Here is a 12,423-nt window from a genome sequence, read left to right as displayed (position 1 = left end):
TTTTCAGGGGTTTGTCAGAATATCTTTTGAGCAAAAACAGACTTAAAATGAGGCTGTAACCAAAGAAAAAAAGTGAAATTATACCAGGCAAGATTGTACAATCCTAGCTTCGCTTACATAGTAAGCCTGAAAGGTACAATGTAGAATCTTTTCACTGAAATGTCCACATTTATTAATAAAAGACTAATGCTGGATAATATATTTTTTCTTGTTGAGTTCTTCCATTACCTCAATTATTTCTGTTTCCAAAGCCAAAGAGATTTCTTATTTTCATTACTGTAATAAGATGTCTTGTCATGCCACTGTAACAGACATGGCTTGTTTTTCTCTGTCATGGAAACACTGGATGTTACAGGAGGACTGCTACATAAGGAAGAGTAAAATGCTACTTGAAGCTGCTGACTTGTGATATGCCACAATTATTCCCTGCCATCTGTTGAGAGTTCAATGTGCCAAGTACTCGCCGTAACTCTGACCTCCATAAACTTCCAAACCCTGTAACACTTTGGCCAAATAGACTTTTCCAGATCTAGTAGAGACCTGGATGTTGTAAGCAACCACAATATCTTACAAGATTAACCAGGAAGGGCACTATTGTTTAGGTTTTTCTCCCTATTTACGGGAAATTCATTAATGAAACCAAAACGTTAGTTTTCTGCTTAGTAAATACACCTTAAGGTGTGGCATTTCCACTGAACACGGTCCTCAATTCAAAATTAAATATAAACATCAGAGATAGGCTGAGCTAAGCAGCACTTCTCCTCTTGTCATACTTTGATACTGATTTTAATTGAAGCCCCCGGCATTAGAATTTACATACAGTGTGTTGAAGCAGGACAACAAAAGGCCTGTATCCAGATAAAATCTATTCATTTTTGCAAATGACCCTGGGTATCCTTCATTCATTTCATTTAATACTCTAGTAATTGCTCTCTCAAGCATACTTGAAGGTTTTTTTCAAGTATGTACCATATCTAAGAGCATGTAAACATATTTCAGTTGATGGCTCAACTAAATTGTTTCTTTGTAACATCTGCTATCCTCTAAGAGGTCAAGCCTTGGCCAAAAGAGAGGTAAGAGGGCGGCTTGGAAAAGGATTAGCAGTACATTTGTATTTTGGGTTCGTTCTTTGAGAAATACATGTGAAAAATAAGCCACAGGATCTTCTTTTATATTTCACAGAGCACACTGTACAGTAAACAACCTGGAGTATTTGGGGCACAGTTACATCACAAATATTTTTCCACATGTAGTAATTGCTTTGATGGGGAATTAATCCTCATGTGGCTGTGTTTTGGTATTTTTAAGAGGCTATATACAAGTTTGCTCTAGTTTTTACCCTCTGGGTTCAAAGTTCTTCATGCCATTAAGCCTAATTAAGTGTACTATATATGATGTAAGTGTCACAGTGGGTGTTGGCTCCATCCTCCTTTGGCTGCAGTTTGTTTAAAAGAAATATCAAATACTGGGAATATTTTTATTCATCTCATATGGGTTATCTTAGAAGGAGAGATCTAAGCAGTGGTTTAACTAAAAAAATAACCCAACCAACAGAAATCTGTGTGTCAATGGTTTTTTTAAAGGCCATTTTAAAATAAACATATATTTTCTCTTATCCTAACCTATTAACCCTTACTAATGGTTTTATAAGATGTTTTACCTGTACTGTAGACAAATAGAAACTATACATCAAAACAATAAATAATCATCATAATAATAATAAATTTATTTATAAAGCGCTTTCAGGCAAAGTGCTGTACATAGAGATAAAATCAACTTGACAATAAAAACATCAGAGAATCCACATATACAAACATACTGAGACAATACAAATGGACATCAGTAAAACAAACAATTTAAGAATAAAGGATTTTTTTTATCAAGGCTTTGCCTTTGTTTACATAGCATTAGAATATCAAATTACCATGAATTGGATTACCTTACTCAAATCAGGAGTTTTGCATGTTCTGTCTTTGCCTTTGTTCTGGGCTTCCTTCCACAGTCCAAACACGTGCAAGTCAGGTTAGATGGTGACTCAAGCAAAATTGCCTGAAGCTGTGAATGTGACTGTGTATAATTTTCTCCCTCAGTCAGCCCTGTGATTGACTAGCAACAAGTAAAGGATGTTTCGCGCCCCCTGCCTGATATCTGCAGAAATATAATATCTAATATATGAGTGGCCAAAAATGATATAAAATACATATTAGCTGAACAAGCAATGCAGTAAAACCTGTCTTTGTAAGGGCCGTTGAGGGAGGTGGGGATTGAGCTAGAGAGTATATTGCAAGGTTTTCATACACTCATACACTATCAGAGGTTTCAATGGCTTATTACTTCAATTAAAAGGTAATTTTATAAGTAAAAACAAAAGTGATAACGCATGACAAGGTGTACTAACTTTGGAAGACCTATAATTTAGTGGAACTGTTGATCAGTTTGGGTCCAAATCTTAACAATTAAGTACAACGGATTTAAAGTCAACATTTAGTGTGTATGTGTATTGCAACTCACCACTGCAGGTTAAAACTGTCAACTGCAACTTAATTTTTTAATCTACTAGCCGATCTGGTGCTCTGTGATGTAATGTAAGGTGTGTCACCCGTTGTCACAGCAGAACTAATCGCAAACAGTTCCCATGACCGTTAACTTTCCTTGAAGCAGCAAAGAGCCAGGATTTGCAACTCAGTGACTTTGCTGTGACACTCTAAGATTGTGGGTAATGTAGTGCTGTTGGCTGAAATTGTGAATAAACCGTGTCTTTCTTAAAACAAAGTTTATAATATACTTGCTTGTGTCCTCTACATGACTATATATCTTCATTTTTCCATTTAAACTATCTTTTGTGGAAATAAAAAAACTAAATTCACTAGTAGCATGGAAACAGACAGAACATGCAATTTTCACGTGGGATTTTCCAATCAGAGACATCACTGTGACACTCTAGGATTGTAGTTCTGTGGAACAAGATCATATATAAACCATGTTTTACTTCAAACAAGGTTGATAAAATACAAAATTGTGTTATCTACATGATTGTACGTAGGGTCTAACAGTCTAGAAAAATTTTGGTTCAGTACGTACCTCGGTTTTGAAGTCACGGTTCGGTACATTTTCACTACGGTAATTGATGCGAATAGATAAAATTTAATTTTTAATTTTTTTAAATGAAATTGTATTACAATAAATAGGCAGAATAATTAAATTTAAATTATTAATACTGCAGCAACCTCCTTCCAAAAGTTTTTCAATGATTAAAAATATCAATTGATAAATGCATTTTTGAATTACTAGGTTATTTTAATTGATAAATTTACATATTTATATCAATTCTTTAAACACTAAAATTTCCCAGCCAACTGGCTGGTGAGACTTTGTTGTTCCTCCTCATTACAGTGATGTTCTTGTTTGAGTGGTGCTTTTTAAAATGCTTTGATTGGTCCGCTGGACGACGTGCTGTCAGCGACACAGCTGCTAAATAATGTTAGCGCTACTGTTGTTGTCTTTGTCCACCGTGGTATTTTACTGGGCAACAAAGTACTCCTAAACAGGTCACTTTTATCTGGGAATATTCAGGCTGTTGCTGTTGTTTGCTTTGGTTGTGTGGTCGCCAGGACAGTGTGACAGTGAGTTGCTCTCTGGTTTTGTGTCTGTATGTGAGCTTCATTCCACATGTATCCATTCAGTACACGTCTGTACCGTACCGAGAGGCCTGTACTGAATTGGTACGGTACAAATAAACGTACCTTTACACCCCTAATTGTATGTCATCATATCAGATCGAGGTAGCTCATGATACATCTAGCTAATAGTCATATCTGAAACACCCTCCCAGCACTTTCCATGATGTTCTAAAGAAGTAGGGTAGATGCATGTCATCCTATACTCAGAGGTTTATTTCATCTTTAAAGACTATTTGGCATTTCTGCACTGAAATTATTGCCATTAAAAAGGACACGGACAAACCCTGAGTTAAAATCATTCTAAATGTTTTAAATGTGTTCAGTTGTCTCTCAAATCTCATCAAATGTTTTAAATTGTGTTTTGTGTAGCTTTGACAGATTTGCTTTACTATAACAGCCAAACATGTCATAAATACACACACATTTCCATAACTGACAGCCATCCATGTTCAACACAGAAGAGAATAATAATTACACCCTGCCAGGAGATTCTGTCACAACCAATACTTAATATTAGTACCTAAACTGACAACATTTATTCACACTTCAGTTAACAAACAAAAGTTTTAAACTGCTGTTCGTGATGGCAGCCTTTCTATTGCCTGCCAGTCTCCATATCTGTCTGTCAGTCTGTCTTTTTGCCTTGTGATGTTTTGCAGTTCAGTCAATCAATAGAGTTCATGTTTTGCAAGTGTTCAGCTTAACTTGGATCTCTCACCGAAGAATCTTCTTGAAAAGCACAAGATAAGCTTTTGTGCATCCCTCTCCTCATCCCACCTCCTCATTCCTTACACATGAACAAACAGCAGATCAATAAAAACTTCCTCCCCTATCTTACATAATAAATACAGAGGCCTAAACGGCGGCTGTTCAACTTGTGTGGCCCGCAGCAATGGATGCTTCTGTTCCTTGTAGTGAGACGAAGACAAAAGAAAGAGGAAGAAAACAAAAAGGAGATGGAGCTGATGTTTAAAAAAAAGCATGTGAAGGGAGGAATCAGGAGACCTGAGCGAAACCTGCTTGGCTTATATTTCAAAGCTCTGAAAAAAGCTTTTGAAATGAAACTCCTCCTAAACTACATCTTGCCATTCTGACTAGGCAGAAATGTCTCAACATGCCTCTCTCTCACACACAAAGTTTAAGCTGTATTAATTTTTTATGTGGAACTGACCACAATGGGAGTAACATTTCTGGAGAAGGAAACAGCTGACCGCTTCATGACCTCAGCAACACAATTTACAGTCAAAGTCATACAAGCAACGACTACAAGTTTTATATGTGTGCATGTAAAAAACTGATGGGATAGGATAGATGCACCTGCTGCACTCTTTTCCACACATAAACTCCATTTCTCCCTGTCACACACACACTCTGGTGATTATTTTGCATTAGGGGGCTCTGGCTGCTTCTCTATAGCTGACATTTCTACTGCTGCGCGAAGAAAACACTTAGAGCTGAGAGCGGGTTAGCATCAATCTGACACACACATAGACACAAACACACACCTGCTGGCAACACATTCTGTATGTAGTCTGCAGTCCTGTCAGACTCAAATCTGTTACCAGGTCTGCACACTGAGACAGGCAGAGCCCCACTAACACACACTAACAGTGTCCCAGTCAAACACACAAATGTTTGCACACACACTACAGAGTGTCAGCTGGCTGTGGAGGTGTGGTGATTTGATTCTCCTGACAGACAGGAAATAAGGGAGCCGACCAGGGACCTCACTTCCTCTTAGACCTGCCTAAGCTGACGTCTGTCACAAACAGGCACACAAAGAATTCACAATGTCCCTCATGTTGTTGGTCCTCTTATTAGAGACTGATTAAGGTTTTTTGCTACCAATACCAATCACTGATCACCACTGAGTTAGACTGGCTGACACTGATGAGGGTAATAGTTTATACTGATAAAGCTGCATTTTAGCAGTTTGTCATTCTACCTAGTTTTGTAGTATACTGGGACCTCCAACAGCATATCCTGAAAAAACGGAGGATTAAAGTTATTATTCAGACAACCACATGCCTGAGTTACTTTGTTTAGCAGAGCAGTAAGGTTGTAAAAAAAAACAAAAAAAAAAAACAATGTCGATTATTTTTAGGTTCAATGAAGCCAAAGTTTTGAAGATGAAACACACACATGCATTTGTATTTCAACCCAAGGATGCTGCCATCGGAGAGAGAGAGAGACGGCGCAAAATACAAGAGGTGTGAAATATCTGACATTTTTCAAACAAAACCATATCTATATTTGCCTTTAGTCAAATGTGTTCATTGTTTGGGTAATTTTTCTTCAGTCTAAGTGGAAAAAAAAAACAAATTATGCAGTTTTGAGTGTCCAAGTCTAATCAAAAGGCTAAAATAGGAAAAAGTCTTCTTTGTAACAGATCATAAGTCTCAGGTTTTACGTAACTGACGCAATAATTTAATAACAAAAAACATCTTTCAACTGAAGCTACTGAAAACATCACATAGACATTTTATGTACTGAGCTGACCTTTAACATCATAATAATATCATGTCACATTGTTTTGTCAGGTAGTTAGCTTTCATCCTGCTAGTTCAGTGTTTCCCCTACCATTATATTAGGGGAGGCGCCCGGCCCCCCAACAGCATCCCCCACACCCCTTGAAGGTAGAGTTGATTTTATTTAATTGTATTTTCTATATAGTCACAAATCACAACAGAAGTCATTTAAGGGTGTCTTTCCTATTAAGCAGCTTTATATATTGTCCCTTTATTAAACAAACTAAAAAGCCTTATGATATTTATTTTGTTTACCAGAGCTGAGCATACCCACATTGACCAAAGAGCCCTGCCTCCTCCCACCTGTGTCAGAGCTGGGTCACATATGTGCTGAGATGCTTTGATGAAGTATCATGAGAGAGAGTTCCCCAATGCAACTGGTTTATCCACTAAAGTTGTGTATGAATTGATGTTTTACTTCCGAGATAGTTAAACGAGCACTGAATTTCAGTGCAAGATTGCAGCAATTGCTGATCTAATTATCAATGCTCATGTGCTCAATACTTTATGGCTGACAGTTCATTTAAATAACTAGAAAAGCACTCGCACAGACCTCCGCGAAGGCAGCTCAACCCTATCTCCCAATAGTAAAAAATCCTTTAAAAAATTCCTGGATCCAGACGGGGATTTGCATCACTCCCAAAATCTAATCAGTTCTTCCTTATGCCATTTCTGACATTTCATGAAAATATCATCAAAATCCATCCATAACTTTTTGAGTTATGTTGCTAACAAACTAACTAACTAACTAACTAACTAACTAACTAACTAACTAACTAACTAACTAACTGACAAACAAACTAACTAACTAACTAACAAACCCAGCCTATCACACAACCTCCTTTGGTGGAGGTAATTAATATACTACAATGCATACAATACTTCTCTTAGCTGCAGACATCAGAGTATTAACCAGAGGGTATCAGGTCTGTGGCTACGTGCTTTGACACTGATCTCCTTGTCACTTATTTTTGCAATAATTGGCTGATAATAAGCAGTTTGCATCTCTTCATATAAAGAAGCACATGTGCGTCTTCATAACCCATCAGAGTAAAAACAGTTCCAAGGACTCTAAAATTTTAAACTGCTTGAAAGTGAGATAAATTTGTGTCTGTGAGCAAAGCAGAAAATGTAAACTGTTCACAAACTGTAAAAAAGATATATAAAAACCTTGAGAATACATGCTCAAACAGTGACTGCAATACAGTAGTACAATAGTTTCAAACCCCATTAAAAGTTCTATTTTTCCTTTAACAGTAAGCAACAGGGGAGACAAGTCTAAAGTGATAAAAAGTAAATATTAGGTATTAGATTCAGTGTCAAAGACATGTAAATGTCATGGCATTGTTATGTAATATGTAGGGTGCTACACAGTTAGACAAACCTTCTCAATTGTCCTCCTCATTACAGCATAGTTAAACAAATGTCCACATCGTCCTCAGCTGTTGGACACTGGTTAAAGGGTTTTGTATGGCTGTGTAAAAGTGGATTTGTGAACAAGAGTAAAACTGCATTCTGTTCTTTTTCAATTTGCAATCTACCACCACACTTAGACTTTCCCAGCCCCCTGTAATTAAGTCCTATTAGTGGCCTAAATTTCCTACAGCATCTTTCCAATCAGGATCTGGCTTATCTTGGCCAAAAACTTGGCACACTAAATCTAATCAAACTGATGAATGCACTTAGGAGGTCAGAACAGAAATGCACTGATAAGTCTGGCTGAGGTTTAATCTGAAACTATCTTTAACATTATGGCAAGAAACTAAATTTAAGAAGGAGCCTATTATAATAATGATCTGCAAAATGCTTTTAGACCAGGAGGAAGTTCAATTGTTTAAAAAGCAGAGATGCTCAAGCCTAATTTTACCGCAATTACCTTTGGGCAAGGTTAGCAATAACGGCAACCAGCAGTATTTGTTTAAATTACCTTGCCTACTTATGAGCCATTTTCATTATGATCAGAAACTAGGGCAAATTATTCTCTAGGCTTTATAAACATAGTGTTCTGTGCTTTATGTGTGTTGCTCAATTGAGTTTGAATGACATTTTTTAACATCAAAATGATCCAAGTAAGAAAATTGAAACCCATATAAAGATCTTACAAAACGCACTTAAATGGAAATAATACAATGCCACATTCAGAAAATTAGGATGAGTTGTTCAGCTTTTAATTTCACTGTAATATTAGGGATAGAGAGACATTTTGGACCCTTCATCACTGATATACGGTAGAGCTGTGCATCTTGAAAGGTCTAAGACAGGAGTTATCTAGTCCATTTTTACAAGGGTCAGCTTTTTCTTGACTGGTGCCTTGGAGGCCAGACATTAAAATAAACTGGTATAAAAGTAACACTTCTGTCTAATTATCATTCTCTTGTCAAAATATTATTTCCTTCAAAAACTAATGGAACTGTTAGCCTTTAACAGTGACATCAGTCCCTATCACCTATACTGCAGCCAGCCACAAGGGGGCAATTGAGAAATTTTAGCTCATATTTCTGGAGCCCACTGAGCTTGATACTGATATACGGTGTCTTGATTGACCAAAAATACATGCAGGAAACAGATCCGTGAAGATTCTCAAGGGGGGAAACTGCACCCTCAGAGAGCCTTATGTGGACAACTGATGCAAAAACTGCAACTTTAATAAAGATAACAATACTAATTATGTGTTTAGCAAACCAAATAAAGAACTACCAGTGTGCTTATTAGATAAGTCACTAGGTTTAAGTTATTATTTGAGTATTTACAGTAAGTCCAGCTGCAGGACGAAAATATACAAGCAGAGTCCATCAGCATCAATCATGCTCTGCTTCTGCATCGATGCAGATTCGCCCATGTCCACATCACAATGTATCGTGGCAAAGATTATTTTCAACACCACTAATAAACAGTATGATCCACAATGTGAGACACACTAAATGGGGCCCTTGTTCTTAAAGTTCAGATCGAGGCTCTCTCTGTATTATCGCTGAAAAAGCTACTAAGTCAAACAACTGTGGAGCAGAACCCACTCAGTGACAAGGAGGCACTAGAGGGGGTGAGGGAGGTTGATGGATAAGTTATGAATGCAGAAGGGGGGGGGGGGGGGGGGTGCGCAGATGAAAGGTGGAGAAAGAGAGAAGGGAAGGAGAAGGAGGAGAAGACAGAGAGAGAAAGAGAGAGAGAGAGAGAGAGAGAGCGAGACAGTAAAATGCTGCCGTCACTTAAACTCTAAAATGAAAGATCGATGAGCTTATTTAAATGTGCTCCCAGAGACGAGAGTTGGCTCATATAAAACCTTGCATTTATGAGGACGGGTGGGGGCATCGATTGACTGAGAGAAAGCAGGGAGAAGACGAAAAAGAGGGAGGAGAGGATGGAAGGGAGGGGAGGAGAAGGAATGAGTCAGGGAGAGATCAGGGGGATCAACATTTGCTCATGAATTTCATCCTTTTTCTACTAAAATAAAACATCCAAATAGATGCTGTGGATAGTGGGGTCAGAACCTAGAGAATCTACAGCCTTCGATTGGCCGCTTGGCACACATTATCAAATCAATAACCCCACCTCGCCCCCTCATCACTTTCACCACAAGCCCATATCCCATATCTGTTTCACTAATTTCCAATTCACCTCCTACACCCTGCCCACACACTAATCCAAACACAAGCCCTGCCAGTTATCCAGTAGCAGGGTACCCCCTCCCCTTCAGTTAAGACAGCTGGGAGGCTGGTGCATGAGAGTGTGGGGAAAGAGGGGTGGCGTGGAAACTCGGGTGCCTATGTTGAGACCTTGACATTAGGGGAGGACGGAATGAGCTGACTCTGCAGCCTCACCATCCCTCTATCTCAACACCTAGTAAGGAGAGAGAATGTGATGGCCGGAGAAGAAGGCAGAAGACAGCAACTTTTGACACACACAGAGGTGTTGTCATACCGTCGTCATCGATTGAACTGCAGGCATGCTTTTGAGTGACAAGCATGCTGCGTCGCAATCCCCCCCGCCCTCCCTTCCTATTCCAATTTTTTCTTAAATCTCACCCTTTCAGTGCCACTCCCCTCTCACACCACCTTTGTCTTGTCTTCACCAACTCCCTCCTCTTCCTACCTGTGCTCCCTCTTTTCACACTTTCTCTTCACTCAAAGGGCACGCAGACATTCTCCATGTGTTCGCAAATAGCCCACCCCCACCTCTGACACAAACACATATAGGCAGAGACATTCCTAAGACCCCCTCCTCCACACGAACCCCTGAGTCTCAGCCGCACACTCTGCCCACCACGCCATCTGTGACCCACAGAAAACTGAGAGCAGACACCCGCCTGACCTTTTCTGAGCTTTTGTTTTGCCTCTCTGACACGATCCCATGAGGTGCATGCACACATATAAAGGCACAAGCACACACACGTTATCCACATTTTCTCTTCATTGCTCTCTGTATAACTACATATATAAAAAATATTCTCTAAATATATGTAACATGGCAACGCACAATTTCCACAAACAACCCTGGTCAAGAATCAATATCTCATCATTTGCCTTCTTCCCAGGATTCAACAATTATTCTACACAGTTAACCCTCTGCAGCCACGAGTCGCACATTAATCTGAGAACCACCTCGAGCAACAGGGCCAACAACAGTGCACTAATGGGAGCCAAATGAAATTAATACACTTGATGCAGCTGCATGTGTTTGTGCATTTGTGCCAAAGCAGGAGATGTAGTTAAGCAGGTCATTGACTAAGAGGGGGATTATCAATGCTTGGAAACTGTAACAACCCCTCCCCATGCATATCCCCAATACCTTAATCCAACAATCATCATAACAATAAGTGTAATGTTATAAATGCACAGCAGTAGGTATTCCCACCTAATCCCCCCTCTAACAAATGGTCTCCCTTAGGGCTGGGCAATATGGACAAAAAATCTTATATTGATACTTTTAGCTGAATAGTGATACATAGTTTATATTTCATTTTTTCTTGTGAAGAAATAAATGGTTGTCACAAGGCTAGGATTATTATAGAAGATGATATTATAATTTTACATATATTCTAGGAAAAACAACCCCAATATTTAAACTTGTTTTAAACCACAGCATCCTAACCAATCCTGAGAAGCAACTTAATGTTTTTAATCATCAAAAACTCCAGGCACACTTGGCAACAAATCTGTGTACTGAGCTCTTCAGAGATTTCTATACTATTACATACCAGGATATAATGGTGAAATCTGCATAAGTTTTATATACAGTGGTATCAAAAGGTACAGAAACTTGATTCTTCTTTCATATTTTTGACTGAAAAAGAGGGAGAAAGGGTGGAGGCACTGTTGCGCAAATAAGTTAGCAACATTTATAAAAGAAGCCTGGAAAACTCTTGCTCCTCAACAGTTCAACCCTCTATTACAAATGATGCTAAGTTATTTGTGCAATTTATACTGTGTGCAGGAGTTTGCCTGCAGTTTTTGATAATAAAAACAAGAAGCTGCCCTATACTGGGCATCTACGATATCTTTTTTTTTTTGTTATTTTGCTACTATTAGCGGATATGGACATTCTCCTCATAATATCAGCCATCCCTGGAACTGTCTGAATTGCACATATATGTTGGCATTAACTGAAAATGCGAGTGGCACTTGTGAGGAACAAGAACCATCCTTGCTTCTTGCCATTTTGGCTAATTTTTTATTTTTAATTTGGGCAATTTAGACAATGACAGTGAGTCTGACTGCATTTTCTGATCATTAAAAGCATTAAATTAGCCAATACTGGGTGTCTGAGGTATCAATTTTGATTTATCGATTCATCAATTTATCACTTAACAACATTCAAAAAATACTGTTTATATATATATATATATTTTTTTTTTTTTTCTTCTTTTTTTTAAGATATATCAATATAACATAAAAACCTGACATACTGCCCAGCCCTAGTGGTAGGTATTTCCCACCCAATCCCCCCCCAGCAATCAGTCTCCCATAATTTACCAAAAGAACATTGCTGTTTACCAATCTAACAAACCCACCTCTTCATTCCCCTACAGTAAGGAGACAGAGACATCCAAAATAACAAGCCAAGTGCTACTTGCTCCAATAAATCACACCCCTTTTCCAGTTGGAGTCATCATTTCACTTTCCCCTGTTCACCATGGTGCCAGTGACAAATGACTCTGCCATTTCAGACTTCACACCTACACTCACACATTTTACCCTCTAAATATGTTAGATATTGAT

At 38.4% G+C, this 12,423-nt stretch overlaps 1 protein-coding gene across 2 annotated transcripts in view; it reads right to left on the bottom strand.

Moving 5' to 3' along the window:
- Nucleotides 1-12,423, bottom strand: part of sdk1a (sidekick cell adhesion molecule 1a) — a 399,871-nt gene that overhangs the window by 385,904 nt on the left and 1,544 nt on the right. The window lies entirely within an intron of this gene.

The sequence above is a fragment of the Cheilinus undulatus genome, linkage group 4, assembly GCF_018320785.1.
Source record: "Cheilinus undulatus linkage group 4, ASM1832078v1, whole genome shotgun sequence".
Classification (NCBI taxonomy): Eukaryota; Metazoa; Chordata; class Actinopteri; order Labriformes; family Labridae; genus Cheilinus; species Cheilinus undulatus.
The sequence above is the reverse complement of the archived record's forward strand: the minus strand, read 5'-3'. Positions and strand labels throughout refer to the sequence as shown.